Raw genomic sequence first — 23,490 nt, 5'->3', positions numbered from 1 at the left:
TTGACGATTTATTATAATATGCTTATTACCTCTATGATGCTTATCGAGTGTATTATTATTAATAAGATAGGGGGTTTTTTTTACTAACACTTCAACTATGTATTTATAAATTCTTTGATATATTTTTTATCGTGACCCTTGACTTGATAGGTAGGTAATGGAGTTGTTACTTACTTTATTGTATTGATTAGTTATATAATTTAGAGTTAATAGTATTCGTGGTCAGTGTTTATTTGCCTTTTGGTGAGTGTACACAGTGCCTGAAGATGCCGAAAGGCGAAACCCGGGTGGCAAAAAACGACTCAAATGGAATAGTTTAAAACTTAAAACCATTAGAATTTAAATTCATATTCCATCAAGTACCATCGGTCGATAGTATTAATATGACAGTATATAATATTATACTTTCTGCGAATTGTTACTATTCCAATCGCTAGATTCTCGAGATACTAAGTTTCTAAAACAACGCATTTTTAAGCGTTCATGTAATTGAGCCATTATTTCAGTTTTATCAGGCTCAGTTAAAAAGTAAATATTCCTGAAATCACACAGAGACGTAGAGTAAAAAAGTACGACTTGAACCGAAAAAGTACTTGACATTGATACCAAGATTGCTATCTAAATACGTACCTAGTTTATGGTTGAGATACAATCTCGGAAACTATGTGAAGTGTGCAACCTTTTCTCTAGAATAAACCGTAACAGTTAGGGAAGTTGAATTGTTCAGCCAGTCGTAGTATTTCGAGAACTGGCGCCATATTGTATGCCATTTACGATGTATTGAACCTAGGCTGACCAAATTATATTCCAATTTCAAACCGTTTTCTAACCGTCACGTTGATTAAAAATTTTGAGACTTCTTTATTTGAGGTTATATGAACACTATCCGTGGCTTTATCTAACTGACTTTCTTTTAGGTATGCGTACATACTGTATTTTAAATGCTAGAAATTATGTTGCCACGTATTTTTTTAGACTTGTGGTGTAAATGAGAACTCTGCCATTCTCGGTACTATTTATTGACTTATGTGTCCCTGATGACTATCTAAGAAATCGGGAGCATCAGTTTTTTGTTCTCCCGAGGAACAGAACTAACCTGCCATTTGTGATGACAATTCTTTTCTCTTTCTTTCGACCATGTCCGATCCAAATAGGATCATATGGGCCTCCACAGAGTGGAAGTTTGTATTAACAGATTTTTATTTTTACGAGAAATGGAAGTCAGCCACTTGCTCAACCTATTAGGTCCATACTCTGACTCATACATAAATTGAAAAACAATATGTGTACTTGCCAGACCCAGGATTCGAACCTGGGACCCTCGACACGAGAGGCCAGCGCTTAAGCCACGCGGCCATCGTGGGTGCGATGACAATTGGGAGGGCAATAACTGTGTTCAACCAAATCGCTTCGGATGTTCATATATTCCACCTACGTAAGGATGAGTATAGGTGGACGTAATTCTTAAAATAAGGTCCACTTAGCTCATTATAATTTATATTTTTTTATACATTTTACTTTACTTTTCATACTGTTTTTGTGATACTGCATATATTTATTTCTTCTTTACACTGTTCCTTTTTTTAAAAATGTCATGTTGTGAACGTCTTAAATTTATAATTTGTAATGTTCACGGTTAAGTATGTAAAAATAAATAAATTTGAATTTGAATCATTCCAGACGTTACTATAATGTTACCTTTGATGACAAAACCTCTTTGATTGCAAATACTTCAGTCACTATGCACTTCGTCATGTAACCTATTTCTAGAATCATTTATACTAAATCTAATTAAATTAATATACGTCATAATTTGAAAACATCGCATGCATATACACATTTGAAAAAATCATTTTGTAGAAAAAAATACGACACCCGACGGGACTTGAACCTGTATCTGCCGGATTCGCGCACGTATGCTTTTCCAATAATTAAGCTACGGACATATGGGGATCACCGCTGTGGGAGTCATGGCGTTATAGATGAAGAGGTCGAGATTTGGTAGTTATGCAGGAGCGAGTTTTATTTGCAGCAAAAACAGTTGGTACGAGAGCATGTTACAGTAGTTAGGTTACAATACTTATGATACCATTCCGAGGTCCGAATCTCGGTAGAATGAGATGTTGTGCGGAACGATACAGAGACTGAGATATTAACAGACCGGGAACTTATGTTCGAGTGACATCTCCAATGAATTATGATCCGCTATTTATTGATGTACCCACAATCAAAATAATTTATTGAAAAGAATTTTTAGGAAATAATTATTACAATTGAATCAGCTACTATATGGAGTTTGAGTTATCGGATATAGCTGACTATGTGGAAAAATAGATATCGCGGAAATTAGCATTTCAGTCAGTTATTTACTGAGTTTGTCATAATTGGACACTACGGGAAGTGGATGTTTAATATCGCCGATCAATGTGCTGACACCAATGACATTAATATGGACGAATCATCTGGGAAAAAAATGACACTCACTTTATTGTCCGGTCTGCCGAATGGCATAATCTCTTCTAACGCCATTACAATAAAGGTGATATTGTTATAAATTCCTGATGCTTTTTGTTGGGTCTGCCGAATGGTTCGGTTCGAGCGGGTTCGCTCAAACGAACATTGACATTAGAAACACTGCTCTAACGCCATTACAATAAAGGTCATATTGCTATAAATTCCCGATGCGTGATATCACATAATGGAAATTGCGTGACGTCTACCTATACATGCGAATGCGCGAATTTACTTGCTAGCTACTGTATTGAGTGCGTCGTCCATTAATAATGTCATTGGCTGACACGGATTGAGCTATTGAGCCCCATAAGCATCTTACGGAATATGTAGGCTATCAGTTTTAGTATATTAAATTAAGATAAGTATCAATTAATTCCTCAATTACTAACCAACAACGTGTATTACTCCATTATCTAGTTTTTAAATTGTACTTAGACTTGCCAATAATTTAATAAACTATTTCTTTTATTCAACGAATAAGACACAAGATTTGAGAATGTAACATTTTTAATTATACTGAATATACATGTTTTCAAAATATGTATATTCATTATAAAACAGTGGCGAAGGGTGGAAGTAGGCTATTAAGATACGACATAAATAGTGCACATTAAACTTTGTCAGTCATTCATATTTGATTTTGTTGAACTAAAACTACAATAAATTACAGATGGTGTTGGTAAGTTTTTAAATATCAATTAAACCTTGCCTTTATCTATTATGGCTAGGTTTTCGCAGATTTTAATTCAATTAAAAAAACAAACCAGCACCATCGTAAATTGTAGACTAAGTTCAATGGAAACAAATACGTATGACTGACAAAGTTTATTGTGGACTATCTATGTCAGATCCTAACATCCTACCTCCACCCTTCGCCACTGGTATATATCGTCTCTGTTCTGGCAGAATACACTAACTGGAGCATACTAGTTTTGAGTAATTTGATTTTGAAGTTTATAAAATGTTTGAAATGGTCTATCATGTGAGTTTATTAAGTAAACGTAAAAAGGATGACTTTAAAATAAAGACTGTTTATTTATTAAGTAGGTTTCCAGACGGTAAAGTTTGAAATAAGGAACATTTTGGTATAACTAACTCAATATGTCAATTTTTCAAAATAGTGTCTTCTGCCAGAACAGTGACGATAATATATAATGTTACATTCTCAAATATTTTGTCTTATTCGTTGAATAAAAGACATAGTTTATTCTAATTAAAATATAATTATTTTCAAAACCGATGATATTATCAATTAAATCCGTATTATTATGATTGATATATACGTAGACTGCAAGATTGTATAAAAATAGTCTTAATATAAATAAAATACTTACGCACTGCACTATGATAGCCGCCTGCATAGACTAATATACTTGCCTGTCACCTTAGGTTATCCGGCCCATTAAACTGTAAATATTTCAGTTACAATGCACTTCGTCATCTTCATATTTCAGATATTCTTAGAACCGTCAATGCTACATAATAATATACTTAAGTAAAATTTTATTATTTTGAAAATTGTCAGCGCTATACAGGAAATACACATAATTCATAGATATAATATATATATAACATTATAAAATTGTATTGTTAACATATAACAATGATGTTTAAAATAATTCTTTTTATCCATTTGAAATTTTTATTTCTAGAATGAGAAAATCAACTCCATTATAATGACATTCGTAAACAGCTTCCGTCTATACTACAATTCCAATTATAATAGGCCGATTGCTTAATTTTTTACCATTACAGAACATGGTGGGCCTTTAAAATAAGATAGCTTGAAATCCAGTTTGTGAAACATTTTTCTAGAATTTTAGTAACATATTATAATAATTATGTTTTTAAAGAATATTTATTTACTTCTTTATAAACACTCATGCACTTATGAAATAAAATATATAAAATTCAACAGTTAAACTGAACCTACAGAATAATCCTTATCCCTATATTCTTGAATCTTTATTATTTTTAACGCTCGCAGTTCGATTTGTGCACTCTCGAATTGTCTTAATTTGAATCGAGCATTATTTTAAAGAAATTGGTGTTTCAGAGATATAATTTCTGCTTTTTTTGTGTTTCCTATCCGACACCATACTTCTTTATAACTTTTCGTCAATCTGTAACAAATCAAATTCTTTCTATATTATACTCGATATATATATTATCACAAAACACAATTATTATTCTTCAAAACGAGTTAACTCTGAAATCAGGGCACAGGTGTACGATAATTACTATAAACCATATAAAAGGCATATTGTTTCACTAATTACTTCGAAAATATAATCTGATTTTCAGGGCACTGGTATTTATTATCAACAGATTATCTGTCAGAGTAATAATGTCAGTTCATTTGTTTTTTTTAACGTCACAATAAACAAAACAATCGTTTTTTTTTCAAATATCGAAAATTAGTGCTGCCAGAATCGAGAATAGTATAGCATTATTTTATGGCACATCATAATATTATTTTACATTATTTATTGGTTGGGCCGATTGTGGGAACCGTCATCCTTATTTCCCACCTACTCAAATCCCTTTATTTATTATTGTCACTCAGCTCAAGAATACGAACAGGTGCTTGTTTCCGCGCTATTTTTAGAGCGTACTTCAGTGAGAAGGCAAATAATTTTCAACAGTAGGTGTGACAAAATTTCTCACTAGTCGCCAATCGGAGACCGACAGTCGAGGTGTCCGCACGTCAATTTGTTTTGTCATGGCGTTGGATGAAAATATTCTTAAATCGTGTAAAGATGACTAAAAAACTTTACGTATGTACTTAAAAAATAAAACATGCCAATGAATATACTATCATTATTAGTAATGTAACAATAAATATAACATTAAATGGACACATAATGGATTTTTATGACAAATTACATTTCGTTCGGCACGTGTCATTTGCACAATCCGCGCATCGCCTAGCCACGATCTATTTAGACCATGCCTCAACTGAAGTATAGCCTACCAAGTGATTCAAAACATACCTGCTCGACCTTCCTTGCATTAAGTCTGTAACGGTTTGAGAGAACGTTGCGTCTATATCATCCATCCTGAACTTATCATCATCATTCATCAACCTCATAATATATCATCTATTCAAAGTGTACTGTCCGTTTATCAGTGCGTGAATGCGTGAACACCGAAGCGCGCCAGCCCCCTCAACATAAAGATCAGTGTCTGGAATCCTATGTAAACCCCCCTTCCTAGACCCGTAATCCACAATCACCTTCAAATTATAGTCCACTGCTAAAAGCGCCACCATTTATTTTAATTAAGACGATACGAAAATAATTTTCAACTATAGGCGCGACGAAATTTTGGACTCTCTGGCAATCGGAGAGCGAACCTCGAAGTGTGAATACGTCAGTTTGTTTCATGATGGCGACGGGGGTATTAATTCTTAAATCGTGTAAAGATGACTAAAAACGTTACCCATTTACTTGAAAAAGAAAATATGTCGATGAATATATAATTATTGTTACTAATAGAACAATAAACAGAACATTAAATGGACGCCTGTTGGATTTATATGACAAATTATATTTCGTTCAGCAAGCGTTGTTTCCACAATCTTCGCGTCGCGTAGTCACGATCGTTTTAGAGCGTGCCTCAGCTGAGATATAGCCTTAAACAATCAATAAATTATGTTTATAAAATAATGGACCCCAAGTGTAGTTGATAAAGGTTTGTTAATAAAGAAAACAATCGTCTTAAAATGCCAGCCTGTCCCATTTTGATAACAAAGAACATAATGTGGTCAACCTAATTATTAGACCTCGCATATATTTTCCCTGCCCACTGATAAACTCTTGTCGCAGGATTACAAAGATTGATAACATCGCAATGATCGTAGGAATACGACATTGAATAATGAAGATCTCATATCGTACATTTTATATATCTTCCCCAGTTTATTCGACATTTATATTACAATATAAAAATGCTTTATCAGTTGGATAAAAGGGATTTACTTGCTTTTATTGGTTTTTCATGATACGACATTACAAGAGAAATATTGTCCTACTTAAAGATTGTTATTATATTATTAAGAAGTGATTTATAAATGGTTTATTTTGAGCAAAATATATCTTACAAAGTGAAGAGATGGATGGACAAGATAAAAAGAACTTTTTATATACAAAGTTTTTAAATTTTCTGTTGAATTATTATGCTCAATATGCTCAAACTTGTACTTGATACGAAATAAATAAAAAACAAACAAACTAATATTTAATATAGAATACTGAAATGTCATTTTGACATTTCATTTTGATTTCCATAATAACGCACGTATATATAAATAATTTAGTTGCTAGGACCACCCCCTTAGCAACCAATAATAGTATTTTACTTTTTACGGATATTTCTGAAATAACTTTCCATACAAAACAGAATTAACTGAAAATTTTGAGCTTGGAATGGTTTTCATTGGGATGTAGAAAATTTAATTTTCTCAATGAGTTTGTAAAGGTGTATTGTGTAATATTCGTGTGATATTAACAGTTAAAACAAGTAGATTTCCTTAAAGTTAAAATCATACCTGTACCACAGAACCATTATAATATTATTTCAATATACATAATTTGAAAACAACTCATATACACACCAGAAAAAATCATGTTGTAGAAAAATAATTACAAGATAAAAAGAACTTTTTATCTAGGTACAGCGTTTTTAAATTTTATGTTGAATCATATAAACTTGACTTGACTAGCTTAAACGATCAAAAAAAAAATGTACTTGATAGAAATAATACTGAAATGTCATTTTGACATGTCATATTGATTTCCATAGTAACGCACGTATATATTAATAATTTAGTTGCTAGGACCCGATAGCAACCAATAATGGTGTCGAAATAACTTTTCATACAAAACAGAATTAACTGAAAATGAATTCAATTCTGCTTAAAGATGGCTAAAAGTATTGAAAGAATGCATTGCCATCGTGTTCTGATATAATCTAAAAGTTTCAAATGTCTAGCTAGTCGGGAAGTTAGTTAAAAATTGATTGCAAGATTTGTACTGGACAAACAACCACCGGACAAACAAGAATACGAGCTAATAAAAACGTTGTAATAAAATATTATTATCTCATTGAAATGGTTTAGGTAGGAATGCCGAAAAATAGTTTCTTATATCTTACAATATCTATTCTAAGGGGTAATCCATATAATGAACAGAATTTAAACACATCATTTTTTCTGAGATTAAACATTATGTGAGAACAACTAAAAAAATCAATCATTTTCCAGGCCCAACATTGCTTTTTTACTTTGAAATTGAGAGGAATATTATTTTCTCATAACTTCAAAATTTATACCACCCAGCATCTGCCGAAAGCATCTATTCTCGAAGCTCGGTAAACGGTTACTCTAAAGCGCCGACTAGACGGCAGCGACTTGCCTGCGCGGTATAGTTTGTGCGAGCTACATTGAAGTTAATCCCTCCAAACCAAAACCCGCCCAGCACCACACTCGGTCGTAATCGAGCGTATCACGGGACCCTACAGTGGCGATGTGAAGCATCTATTTCAATTTTGCCTGGGAATGCCCTGGGAGAAAATACCCAAGACTGAGGTTGCTACACTCAAAGTGAGCTCTGACAATGCAAGGTGCCAGGAAGAGTAAAGCACATGGAAATTACGTTTTCCCGTCCATACACACGGGCTTCTTGATACAAACTGGTTTGCGCAGGTAAGCTTGAGGTACAGCATGAGCGTCTAGCCGGCGCTTAAGCCTTTGTAAGGTGTCATGTCATGTCTACCATAAATCAGCATTTTCAAAATGTAAGTTTCAAACATACGTCATTTGGTTTTTATTGAGTATAGCAATAAGTTACAAACATTCTACATCGAGTTGAATATTGGTACAGCTATTCCCATTCGGATAGCGAGCTCTTTTTGCGAAATACTATCTTTCATGAAGTGAACTCCCAAGAGCCCAATTTTTTAAATAGCAGTATCATAAAATATGAAAACTTGCTTGAAAACGAGAAATATATAGCTTAATAAGTAAGCATAGTGCTTCGAACAGTGTCAGAAAATGACACGTAAATAAATATTAGGCGTACCTACATATTTTATTTTGCAATACATTTTAGTCTATGGACTCCAAGACAGCTGTATTTTATTATTAACCTTTATGGTAGCATTTTTTTTTAATAATTAATAACCACGTCCTTGCTTTTTTGTACCACGAGGCTGTTAGTAATTTTGATCAATCACAAACACACAGGCTTTGAAAAAATCGGGAATCGAATCCAGAGCTCCCGGATAGAAGGTCAGAGCTTTTTGCACTACACCACGAGAGCCGCCTATGGTACCATTATTAAAACAATTTATTCATAAAGTACGTAGTTAATTTATCATTAAAAAAGATGATTACGTCAATTATTTACCTTATAATAATGATATTATAGATCTACCATCATAAATTGGCGTTTCAGCGAGGGCGCTAGTATGACATTGAGAATTTTACCATAACTAACAAAAAAATAGTAATTTATAATTTATTATTGGTAGTAAATTTCTGTACAAATATTATGCAATCCATAATTCGAGAAACATGTTGTAAAATTAAATGGCATTTATAACAAATTTATCCTCGATAAACAATTTTAGCTTCAAATTCGACCGGCTGCCAACTTACGATGGTAGATCTTTACAAAGGTAAGTACGAGAATGTAAACAGAAATTTTGGTATATTTCACAAACCTACTTTTAATAAAATATGTAACAATAACAAAAAAAAATAACATTAAATACTTTAATAAGAATTTAAATACAAAATAACACTTCCTACGAAATTCAAATGGACTACTGCAAGCGACAAACTAGCGCATCTAACGGGGAAACGTGGAAGTCATAACCCTCCGCTGCTTTTAGATGGAGTTGTATAAATCGAAGCAGAAATAAAAATCTTCATACAAAATCGAAGCAAGGTGTTTGTACAGCTTAGATACTGATTGCTTCAAAAATTGGCTACGGGTATTTAAATATTATGTCAGTGTTATTCCCGTCGCTAATTAAGGATAAATTTGAAACGGGGCAGGTGCTATTGTACAAGACAACGACCTACTACAGATATTTAATAAATTGTATTTTCTTATTCGTCGATAACATTTAACTACTTTACAAGTTACAAGCCATCGAATTTACAATCTGCAAAACTCGCCCAGTGTCATCATCGAACTATCTAACAAGCAGATTGTAACCTATCTACCGAGAAAATTGAAAGCCGGGCTACTTTACACGCTACACGCTGGCGTATGGGCCTATCTGCTTATGCGCAGTAGAGCGATTGTGGCGAACCTGGCGGTAAAAAAAAGAACTACTCAATACGTCCTGTCAAAATAGTACCAAAATGACACTTTCAACTCGCTAGATCGTTGGCTTCTGAGCGAGTGGAAAGTTTTGTGTGCCATCATCACAATCGCACTGCTGACTCGCCCGCTTTTAAACTCACTGACAAGCAGCTTGTAAAGTAGCTCAATGTCATCGACGCTTTTAACACACTAAATATCAGTGCGGGGTGTTTATTTTATTGGTTCAGTTCAATTAATTATTAGTCCATACAAATTAATGTATCTATTTTATAGCCCTAATGCCTGTCTCTAAAACAATTTAATTCAGATCGAGTGGCCTAGTAACCAGCGATAGCAGCTCTGGCTCCAAACCACCGATCCATATCCTAATCCAGCGATCTCCAACCACTTGTTCACGAGCTCATTCTATCAATTCGCATTTCCTGTCGATATTCATGAAAATATATTATTATGTATATTATATAATACATGAAACAATTTCAGTTAATCATCAATTATGTATAGGATTCAGGTAAATTATCTACGTTGAATAAAATAATTTGGATCTTATCTAACTACGGGAAAGTATGTTTTCATGTGGGCATATTATTATTAATAAAAGTTTGTAACTGCTGATTTTGCAATACGACTTGGTCAGGGAAAAGTTTGTAAATTGATATTTAACAATATGTTTACGTCCAATCGACGAACTTTTTACAACTAAGGCATCTGCAAATTTTTCAATTTCGACATAAAACGCAAAACAACTGCAAAAGTCGTGAACTTGATAATGTAAAAGTGAAGTAATCGAAAGAACATGCAATATAATGTAGATATAAACCAAATATTATGGTTTTTTTAGAAACTCTATTTCTCCTAACAGAACGAAGACTTCAAAGCCCAATATATCCAAAATATGTCTTTTGCAGATGCCTTAGTTTTACACTCACGGTGCGATATGTAGGTACAGCAAACGGTTTGTAAAGCTAATTACGATATAAAATTTGGTATCAAAATATATCATCATGCCAAAAGTTTGTAACTATACTTACAAAGTGTTTTATGTAATAAATGCTATTTTCAAAACATTTTCCTATCCTTGGAAGATAATATAAATCAATAGGTTCACTTTAGTCGATAAATAATTGAAGCATTATAATATGGTTGATTTAATTTTCTGAATTAATTAACTACACTGACAACAGAACCACAGTCATACGATTTTTTTTCTTGATTACAATATAAATTTACATTAAACTAACTAAATGTGTAAAATCGTATCTGCCAAAAGTTGGTAAGTATGACCGTTTCTTTTTTAAATAACCTTTTGTGTATAGTTAAGAAAACTGATAAACAAAACATTAATTCAATTAGATTTAGATTATGACTGATTTTATAGAAGATGTCAAACTTTAAAATCATCATAACTCCTGATACCAAATAATATTTATTATATTACCATAAAATGCCTAAATCCCCCATCAAAAATCCTCCAATCGACAGAGTTGGGAATATAATGATATTATTGTACTTAATTGTAAATGAGTCAATGCTAGACCATGATGCACAGCGAAACAAAGAAAAATAAAGTTACCGTTATCTGTTCCTGGGCGGATGGAGGGTCGACAGTAGATACAGGCAGTCGGCTACCTACCCTTGTTGAGCCCTTACGTCGCCTCTAAATACGATTCGCTACCTTTTTCGCGCCAAATCGCGCGTTTACAAATGTTGTTAGTAATTAATTGTTACTTGCCAAGCGAAATATACTTAATGTCCCTGAATCGGTGTTTTTAATAAGTGGAAAAGTGTAAATCAACACTCTCCGTAAACCCATACCTATCACTCCGTAACATGTTTCTGAGACTTACAAACTTTTAGCAGTAACCGCACTATTTACAGTAAATCCAAAATGGTTGGATATTGCTGCTTTATTCCATTCTCACTAAGTTGCCTGTGATTTCGAAGAGAGATGAGCATTTAACATTTTGCTAACCTAAAATTATTATCCTGGGAGCTTCCAGATAGACACGGTTGTGGTTTATATTGAAAGCTAAGGCTTAGGTAATAAATACAGTACGTAATGGTAAGGTTAAAATATACACAATAGTATGTTTTGGTGAATATTAAGACTTAGTTACTATTTATTTATGTATTTTGTGTATATTCTGTACCCGTTATATTCTACGGTATCCTAATATTTTTGGTCTTATTCAATTTTGCGTACATACAAAATTTAATAATGTTAGATTCTTATTATTGAACATACACAAATATTTTAAATGTCAGAAATATGCCCATTAAAAAAAAGAATTTAACCGAATAAGACTTTGACTTGTATCTATCTGTTACTTTCCAGTTGAGTCTTCTTCTTATTGTGCCATCCCCTAGCGGAGGTCGGCCACCATCAAGGCGATCTTATCTTTGTCGTCTGCTACCCGGAACAGTTCGGTGGAGCTGCACTCGTACCAATCACGGAGGTTCTTAAACCACGAAATGCGGCGCCGTCCTCTGCTACGCTTCCCATTGATCTTTCCTTGAATGACAAGTTGGGGAATGCTGTATTTTTGTCCTCTCATAATGTGGCCGAGGTATTGTAGTTTCCTGGTTTTGATACTACGTAGAATTTCTCGGTCCTTCCCCATTCGATTGAGAACTTCAACATTTGTCACCCGGTCAGTCCAAGGAATTTTGAGGATGCGTCTATACAGCCACATCTCGAAAGCTTCAAGGCTCCGTGACATCTCTTGGTTTAGCGTCCATACTTCCATACCATAGAAAAGAATTGAGAGCACATAACAACGTACCATACGCAGTCTCAGACCTAGGTTAAGATCTCGATTGCTAAGGAGGCGTCTCATTTTGAGAGCTAGCTAGCTTTTAAGTATTGTAAGCGAATTATTTCTAATAACTATGTTTTATTTGCTCCGCCAATTGAAAACTGATTACTTTATAATTAAATAAAGTTTGACGTTATATATTTTTATTTACAGTCTGTAGTCAAAACAATCTTAGTCTAACCCTGTTTTCAAGTAGGTAATATTAAATAATAATCCACCTATGTTGATTTACCTCATTAGTGGATAGATTAATTAATTATTATTGGTGTAGAGACCATTTCACTTAAAGATACCGGTGATAATGAAGTAGAAAAAGGGTAGAGGTAGGCTGTTAAGATCCGACATAAATATTGCACACTAAACTTTTTCAAGCATTTTTGCATCGATTTTCCCAATAATTAAGATGTTTGAAAACGGTACCGCATTTCATACCTAATATAAATAATAAATCTTATTTGTCATTTCCAACTAAATAATCAAAGACTAATAAAGCTTTTAATAGATTCGACGTTTACTTAAATAATTTAATTATTTACTTAACACTTAATATAATATAAACTAGTATAATTTGAGGTTACCATCTGCCTCACAACGTTAAATGGAGTGTACCCATCTATTTCTGGTATAGTTAGAGGGCGTATATTTACAGTAAGGCAAAGCAATAAACTCCGTTTCATAAACCATTAATTTCCTAAGTAAGCATTCATCTTTGTAATAAAATTATAATATACTTGGAATAATAACATAATATTAAAATGTATACGTCTTTATACTTTGTACATAAACCCTGCAATCTCACGAATCGAGCTTCACCCTTAAGCTTTCGATCAAAAACCTATTTGGTGAAAATTGCTAAATTCTGCGCAAAAATTTTCTTGTTATAAAACATGATCGAATATTTATTAGGAATAGGTGTGTCAAACTACTCGACTTTTCGGGTATTTGTAGATTCACTACTCGATGGCGCGGTTAACCGTATAATTAAAGTAGTATATTTTGAATTAACTATTGAAAATTATTAAATTATTAACCTTGCAAAACACTTCTGAGAAAATATATTATAATAAATAGAAAAAATCTTTTTTAAAAAAGTAAGCCACCCGGCAGGAATCGAATCTGCATCTCTTGGGTTTACGCCCCGTCCGCGCATTATTTATACTAAGGCAACCTATACTGAGCTTCGAAAACAGATGTTTACGACGGATGCTGGATGTGCGGTATGACTTAAGGAGCAACGAGGAGATAAGAAAACGTCCCAAGCAGCCTCTCATCACGATGAGAGTGAAGAAGCGACGTTGGACCTGGCTCGGCCACGTGCTGCGGATGCCAGAAGAGAACCTCAACCTGGCTTGCCTGTTCTTCAAGCCGACCGGATTCCGGCATCCTATAAGGCCGCTAAATACTATCTATAGAGTGTATACAGTGGAACTACGGGATACAGGTTTGACCTGAAACGAACCGAGAAGACTGGCAAGCGACAGGGATTCTTGGAGGCGCCGCGTGGTGTTCATATGCTCCAATTAAGGGGCGGATATGGCCGAAGAAGGAGTAGAATATTGGTTGCATAAGTCATAAAAATATATTATAGTATTTTTCAAAAGGTCACAATTAAGTCATAGTCTCAAATCACATGCCACACCACCAGATCCTAACCTGATCACCAGACATAGGTCACACTCTAACTACTAATTATCGACCATATTGTATGTAGGTGACAGAAGGCGCGCGCGAAATCTGGGTAGAGAGGAAAACGCCAGATATTTGTTTCTCTCTTGTAACTCTTATTTGAACATTTCCTCCTGCCATAGAGCACGGTTTTTTTAATATCGTCACTGTTCTGGCAGAAGACACTAATTCGAAAAAATGACATATTGAGTTAGTTATACCAAAATGTTCCTTATTTTAAACACAGCCATAAAAATGTGAAAACGTATTCTAGATTTTTTCCCGTACTTAAAAGTTATCCGTAAGTCGGCGAACGACAACATAATGGGAACATAAAAGGCAAAATAAAAATTGATAACATCCCAAAAGTTATGTCAACTTTTCGGAGGTAATTTTGTTTGGAACTCGCCGAACAGTTTGTGATTCAAAATACCTCTGAGCGGAAAAGAAAAACAAGAAACAAAACAAAAATAGCTTGTCGTATATACTAATAATACGTATCTTCACTGTTCTGGTGGAAAACACTAATTCGACAAAATGACATATTGAGTTAGTTATACCATAATGTCATTGGTTATACCAAAATGTTCCATATTTAAAACTTTACCGTCTGGAAGCCATCTTAATAAATAGTCTTTATTTTAAAGTCATCCTTTTTACGATTACTTAATAAACTCACATGACAGAACATTTCAAACATTTTAACAACTTCAAAGTCAAATTACTCAAAACTAGTATTCTCCAGTTAGTGTGTTCTGCCAGAACAGAGACGATATATTCTCTGTTATCATTACAACATGCCATGATATCCAATGATAGTATAGTGAAACAGTAGTGTATTTTATTTAAAAAAAAAAAAAACATTCATAAACCCCCAGGCATTGAAAAAATCACATAAAAATATTGTGACCTCATCTGGATCGAACTCGGGACTCCCGGATGAAATACCAGCGCCTTACGCACTGTACTACGAGGGCTGCATACTTGTCCAAATCTAATATATAAAAAATAATATTTGTTTGTTTGTTTGTGTGTTTGTTTGTTCGTATTTAATGCGCAGCCACACCGTTCATCCGATTGCGATAAAACTTTGTAAACTTATTGCTTGCACTTGCGGGAAGAGTATAGGCTATTATACTAATATATAAAAATGAATGTCTGTCTGTCTGTATGTCTGTCTGTCTGTGTGTCTGTCCCGTATGCGTTCCTATACCATTCATCCGATTGCGATGAAATTTTGGTAAGTGGTTGTATGCACACCCATGAAGGTTTCTGAATTAGAAAAATCATCATCTTCTTCTTCTTCTTCATTCTATTTTCTTTTATTCGTTTGGTTCCTATACCATTCATCCGTTTGCTACGAAACTTTCGTCAGTTATTGTACGCACACCCGCAAAGGTTTCTCTCTTAAAAAATTCTCTAGGCGATCTTCTAGAAATGCGTTCTCCAATTATTCACATAATAATAAGAGTTCTGAATGTCTTGTAGAGAAAAGTGATCACTGAATAGGTCACTAGACCCACATCATCAAGAAAGTGACTAAATTAAAGCGACTGAAGCAATGACATTATTAATGGACAACGCACTCAATACAGTAGCTAGCAAGTAAATATGCGATAAACTTAAACACGTGTCAAAAAGACGCCTGTTTTTTGTGCTCTCGGCTTATGTACTGACGCCAATGACATTATTAATGGACAACACACTCAATACAGTAGTTAGCAAGTAAATTCGCGTATAGTGACATTCGCACATGTATAGGTAGACGTCACGCAATTTCCATTATGCGATATCACGCATCGGGAATTTATAGCAATGTCACCTTTATTGTAATGGCTTTAGAACAGTGTTTCTAGTGTCAATGTTCATTTGAGCGAACCCGTTCGAACCGAACCATTCGGCAGACCCAACAAAAAGCATCGGGAATTTATAGCAATATCACCTTTATTGTAATGGCGTTAGAACAGATCAGGTATTCCATTCGGCAGACCCGACAAAAAAGTGAGTGTCATTTTTTTTCCAGATGCTTCGTCCATATTAATGTCATTGGACTGAAGCAACAAAATCAGCGTACAATTGCTCTAGATGAAATAATATTATTGGCAACGACTGTAATTTCAGTGATTACTATCCTCAGTAATAAAACATTGTTGTAACTCGTAGTTAAGTCCCTGACGTAACCTACTGACGTTTTATATACCGGTGTAAATAAGAAAAGCTAATTTTACTGACGTATGCATAAATTTAGTATTTTCTTTCCAAAGAAAATTGAAGTGCAGCTTACTACGGCAATCTTATCCCTACATCTATGTATAGTGCAGAATCTCTACCTTGAATCTATAAATATATTCCGCTATACATGAGTTAATTTAATCAAACGCTGTTTGGAAAATGTTAGCTTTACTAGATTCACAGTGAAGTCGGAAAATTTTGAGCTTGGAATGGTTTTCATCGGGATGTAAGAAAATTTAATTTTCTCAACGATTTTGTAAAGGTGTCGTAATATTCGTGTGATATTAACAGTTAAAACAAGTAGATTTCTTTAAAGTTAAAATCATACCTGTACCACAGAACCATTATAATATTATTTCAATATACATAATTTGAAAACATCTCATATACACACCAGAAATAATCATTTTGTAGAAAAATAATGTATTTACATTTATTTATTTATTTAGAAAAAGAGTATTGCGGCATTACAGCAATTGGCCAATGCGCCATAATACATAAAAATATCTTAATTACAAATAACAACTAATAATAACAAGAAAGTAGAAAAGACAGCATGTGTATAATATGCAAATATTAAAGAAATATGATAATATATACAATTATAAATTTAACCTATTTAATACGTCCACAAACATTATATAGTTAATAAAAAACAAATCAACCTTTATGGTGTCATCAAATAAGCTAATTGCACGATACATAGCATCATGAAACATTAGGTACATCTGTCCTGCGACGAGGTATCTTGAAGACCGTGGAGCTACGAGTGATATTGGTGGGAACATAAAAATTAATATTTGCCAGTATATACAGATTGTAAATGAACCCACAAAGAAGTAAAAAGAAATGCTTTAAAAGCACAATCACTCTTCGGGTGGACAGGGATTGCATTGATAGCATACCCAGAAGAAAAAAAGAAATAATTACAAGATAAAAAGAAGCTTTTATATACCTACAACGTTTTTAAATTTTCTGTTGAAATATATAAACTTGACTTGACTAGCCTAAACGATCAAAAAAAATTGTAATTGATAGAAATAATACTGAAATGTCATTTTGACATGTCATATTGATTTCCATAGTAACGCACGTATATATTAATAATTTAGTTGTTAGGACCCCAGACCCTAGCAACCAATAATGTTGTCGAAATAACTTTTCATACAAAACAGAATTAACTGAAAATGAATTCAATTCTCCTTAAAGATGGCTAAAAGTATTAAAAAATGCATTGGCATCGTGTTCTGATATATTCTAAAGATTTCAAATGTCTAGCTAGCCGGGAAGTTAGTTAAAAATCGATTGCAAGATTTGTACCGGACAAATAAGAATACGACCTAAGAAAATCGTTGTAAAAATACACCCGACGGAACTTGAACCTGTATCTGCCAATTATCATTCGTCTCATTATCCTCCTAATTATCATTCATATATCAATAATTACTAGTTAAAATTGTCGTGATTCAATAAGATTCCCGTAGCTTTATCTGAAAATTATTTATTTATTTTATTCAACGAATAATTCACGAGATTTTAAGAATGTACCATTCTAATTATTGAACATATTATGTACATAATTCTGAAAACACTCTTTACAAAAACTATTTTTTCTATTGGCTATATTTTCTCATGAGTGTTTTCAGATAAATATTATATATTATGTTCAATAATTGGAAAAGCATACTAGCGCTAATCCAGCAGATACAGGTTCAAGTCCCGTCAAGTTTCGTATTGTTTTTCAACAAAATGATTTTTTATAGTGAGAATAGATGAGATGTTTTCAAATTATGTATATTCAGTATATAAAATGTTGAATAAAAGAAATAATTGTTTATTAAAAAAATATATTATTTCAAGTCTGATTTTACCGGAAATGAATTTAGGTACTTAGTCAAAGTTATTTTTGAATTAAAAAAAATCAATTTTCCATTTTTTTATTATTTCATAACCGTATTGATAGATCCTCGTATACAAAATAACAAAAAAAAACTTTTTCGTTGAAGTCTATTTTATAAAATTGTAGATACTGTTTGTTAACGTTGAACATGCATACAGATTGATATCTGTGATAAACATTGACCAATCAAACAAAATTGCTTGGATGCCACAGAGTGGTAACTGCTTATTATTTTAATAAAGTAATAGTAAACATCCGACGGAACTGTTTGTTTTTTTTTGCACTAGGAAAAATTACGTACAACTAATCTGGGTCATCGCTTGGTATTTACTTTAAAAAATTCTGACTATTCAATGACTGATTAATTCTTGACAATTACGAATGATACATATGTACTAATTAAGATAATATCTCTATCAAGCAAACAAAATTTTACATACATATTAAATTCTTTCTTCTTTTTACCATGTCTGATCTTAATTGGATCATAATGATATATAGTCCAGAGAATGGAGGTTTCTTTTATGTTTTTCGAGAAATATATGTAAGTCATTTGCTCAACCTATAAGGTCCATACTCTGACTCCAAACACAATTTGAAAAACAATATGTATATTTGCCAGACCTATGATTTGAACCTGGGACCCACGACATTGTAAGCCGACGCATAAGCCGATCGGCCATCGTGAGGAGCGTCAATTTATTAAATAATCACAACTAATAATGTTTAATAAACAATTTTTTTTTCGTAATAGATTTTTGGGTGTATACCACGTGTTCTCTCTCCTTATTTCCTCAACGTTTCGGGCCCGTTGTAGAGGTCATGCTGAAGAGATAATACATTGATAAATTTATTGTATGTAGTGATATTCGATCTGGTAATCTGATAAATAAACCCAAAAATCTATTACAGTAACAAACAACGGTGAAAGTCTAAAATATTATATATTTTTTCAATGTATAATTAGAAATGGCGTAGGTGGCTCAATTGGTAAAGCACAATGGCCGGAATCTAATGGATACGAGTTATAGTCCGGTCAGGCGTCGTATTTTTTTCTAGTAGGTGTTTTCATATTATATATCATGAGTAAACAATGTTACATTTTAAAATCTTGTGAATTATTCGTTGAATAAAAATATTGATACCAATATATTATATATCTTATTCTCAGGTCAATAATTATTATAAAGCAATCATTATTCGCAGGATGTTTATCACATTTAAATGGTCAAAGACATAGCCTATAATCAGTATCTTTAGAATTATCTTCAAATGTGTTAATCGTGCCCATTTTTTGAATAATAAAATGCCTAATTCTTGTCAAATTTGGGATCACAAAGATTATAAAATATAATTTTTTATCGTAAATATGTCACATTAATTTTACTAATGGTTTTTTAAATGCGTTTAAAAATTAATAAATCAAAAAATCTTAACACCACTGCACATGGATGTACTGAAATATGGCTATATTCTAAAACATTAGAGCGAGAGGTTTAAAAGAATACTATTTTTTGTAATAAAAATACTGTATGCAGTCATCAAATGTTTAAAATAAATATAAAAGATAATAAGGCTTCAAAATTATATAAATAGATTATCTACAACGTTTAAGGAATGTCCAGGGTTATGCTCTGAAAATACCATAAAATCTCCATTTTGACCTACGCTGAGCATGTAGGCTCTTAAGTGCCGGAAGGTTTTGTATGGCGGCAAGTGATAGGCCGCAAATATTTTAGCAAAAACAAACCTTATTATTTTCTTTTAAATATATTGAAAGTTTATCAAACACAATTAGACATCATAATATTATGCTAAATGTCTCATTATTGACCAGTATTCTTCCGAATTTTAAATTATTCAAAACAAACGCCCGAGACAGGCATTCGGTCTTCAAAGACAGGCGAATAAGTCCGCGTTTTTTGTATGGCCGGCATTGTATGCCCGGCCATATCCGCGGACTATTTCGCTTTGGCAGAGAACCGGCCGGTTAATTAAATTCTACGGGTGTCAATCAAATCTCGGTTGGTTATTTATAATACAAGATTTCATCAAAATGCCGACATGTTATGTTTACATTCCATCTACCCCTTCAAAACAATAATTAATTATATATATTTCACACGCTACCCTATTCAAAAATAAATCTACTACCTGGTATGGGTTTCCAACCTTTAAGTTGTGACCCACTTTTATTTTACTGTACTCCGCCAAGCCGATGCAGCTGCTCATATAATAGTCTGAAATACCAAAGAAAACATGGTAAGACATAACATACACGTGACTAAGTATTTCCAATTTCCAGTTATTCCTGCTGCAGCGGGTAACGTCTCAGGCCTTGTCCGCGTTATTTCGATAACGTAAGTCATTTAACTATTGTACAATCATCGCATCTAAAATCAGCATAATCTACAGGTGTGACATATTACTTCGATGGGGTTCGACTACCTCGGGTTGGTAATCGAAATGCTTCGAAGATGCAACAATGCAGCGGTCAGCAGATTTCCCAATTGCACACTACATTAAGGAATCAATGGGATCAATGGAATCAATCTTGGAATTTACTGAATATTCATATATATATATATATGAGTGGTTTACTAAGCTTGTGAATATAAAAATCGATCACCTACCGTAACTCAATTTGGAGAGCACTAATGAGCAGATATTAATAAAAAGCCAATAGTAAAATCAAAGTTTGTCGCAATTAAGCATGGCAGTCGTAGCATAGTGGTAATGAACAGGGTGCGAAACCCAAGATACGCTGGTTCGATTCCAGCCGGGTGTTTTATTTTTTTCGAAAAATATTTTTTTCTATTAGCTATATTTTTTCATGAGTATTTTCAGAATAATTATGTATGTGCATTTCTTTTTATTTCTTCGTGGATTCATTTACAATCCGTATATACTGGCAAATATTATTGTTCATGTTCTCATCAATATCACTCGTAACTTACTCTACGGTCTTCGTGATACCACGTCGCAGAACGGATGTGATATTTCATGATGCTGTGTGTCGTGCGATTAACTTATTTGATCATCATTAAAGTTGATTATTTTTTTAATATCATGTTTGTGGAAGTATTATATAGGTTAAATTTATAATTGTATTTATCATTTTACTTTAATATCTACATAAGCACATACCTACTTTCTTTTCTACTTTCTTGTTATTTTGGTTGTTATTTGTAATTGAGTCATTTTTTTAATAATTTGTATGTATTATGGCGCATTGAGCAATTACTGTAATGCAATAATACTCTTTTTTTTTTTAAATAAATGTCAATTTCATTGAACCCTAACATAAATTGAAAAACAATATTTGTCAGACCCAAGATTTGAATCTGAAACCCACGACATTATAAGCCGACTTTTGTGTGATCGCCCGAGTGACCCTTTTTTCTTTAAACAATTTGTTTTATTTGAAGACAGCATGTTGAAAATCCCTCTTCTATATTCGTAGTCTATTGAACACGTCTATTTGCCCCATCCAGCGCTAGGTCATCGTGGGTAGAAAAAATATTAAAATATTATACATTATATTATTAGGTATGCCCACGCTATTATAAGAAATATTAGATGAAAATTATTTTCATTAATGAGTTTTTTCTACTTCGTTAAAAAATGATTAGTTTTTGAGAATAGGGAGATTTCGTCGAAAACGTCAAACACACAAAGAATCGCAAAAGAAAATCCCTGCGGATATTTTTAATAATTTTCTTGTGGTGCTTCAAGAAAGCTTTTAATAGGTCATATGTATGGAGATTGCACTGACGTCGAGGGCTCTGTATGAAGACTTCTTGAGGAAATTGATACCGGGATTCGTCGGGATTTGAAACGTCTTCAAACTTGGGATGTTTAAACAAATTGACTTTAAATTTAAACTAAGTGAAAAATATAGATTTTTTTGCTGAGAGTCCGTTTCTGATTCAAATAATAATTTAAATAAAATAAATAATTCAAATAACGTGTGGCATCCCTTCAATAAGTCAAAATTAAAGAATTACTAGTAGGTACCGACATAACTTAGGGATTTGACAGGTCATTGTTATTGATTACATAATATTGTTATATAAAACGTTTTAAATAAAACTACTTATATAATATGTGAACGAAAATCAGTATGTACTTTCGTACAAACGCCATTTAAGATTTTTCAGTTGCTTGAAAACTACGGTTTTTTATATTAGAGATTTCAGGTAAGTATAAATTATTATGAATAAACTCATAAGTTAAAAATGCTTTGAAAAGTATAATACCTGAGGTACAAGATCTGATTTAACTTTTTTCTGCAAAATCGTACATACAAGACAATCTTTTATGGTATTAACGATCAATTCTTAGATTAAATACATTGTATTAATTAAAATAAACCTCTGATTAAATGCCGTTATATAGTGGTACCAAAGGGCATTTAACGATAACAATAACGTCTTAAAACCCACTGGATAAACTAGGGGCCTAGAATAATGGAAGAAGCTAGGAGGTGCTTTCATGCAGCAGCGGATCAATTCTATCTGATGAAGATGATGAATTTAAATAAAATACAATATTGTGTAGTAGGTACCTATTCCACACAGTTTAATAATAATCAGGACCGGTTTCTTCCGCTTTAAGTGAAAATAGTTATTAAATGTTTTAGTAACATTATGTACTAAAACATATTCGGTAAGTCTTTTTATTGGAATTTGTAACCAGCGGCGATTTCTTTTGTCGCAGATGAAGTAATTTATTTGAGAGAAGATTTAAAAGGAGCTTCGAAACAGTTCAAACCAGTCATATAACTATTAAAATGCCCTAGTATTTCGCACAAATTGAGTATAAATTATTACCCAAAACATATCAAAATACCTGCAATTGACGCCAAAAAAGACTACTTATATCATAACTAGAGTTGGGTTTCGGGAATTTCTCGATGGGAATTCTCGAAAAATTTTCGTGATTTCCCATCCCGAATCTCGAGAATTGAAATTTTAAACATTTCGGGATTTTTTTCTATATGAAAAAAGTGGACATAAAACACAAAACG

The sequence above is a fragment of the Rhyacophila brunnea genome, unplaced genomic scaffold (assembly GCF_057557595.1).
Source record: "Rhyacophila brunnea isolate RB1 unplaced genomic scaffold, BYU_Rbru_1.0 scaffold_17, whole genome shotgun sequence".
NCBI classification, from domain to species: Eukaryota; Metazoa; Arthropoda; class Insecta; order Trichoptera; family Rhyacophilidae; genus Rhyacophila; species Rhyacophila brunnea.
Note: the sequence above shows the minus strand (reverse complement) of the source record.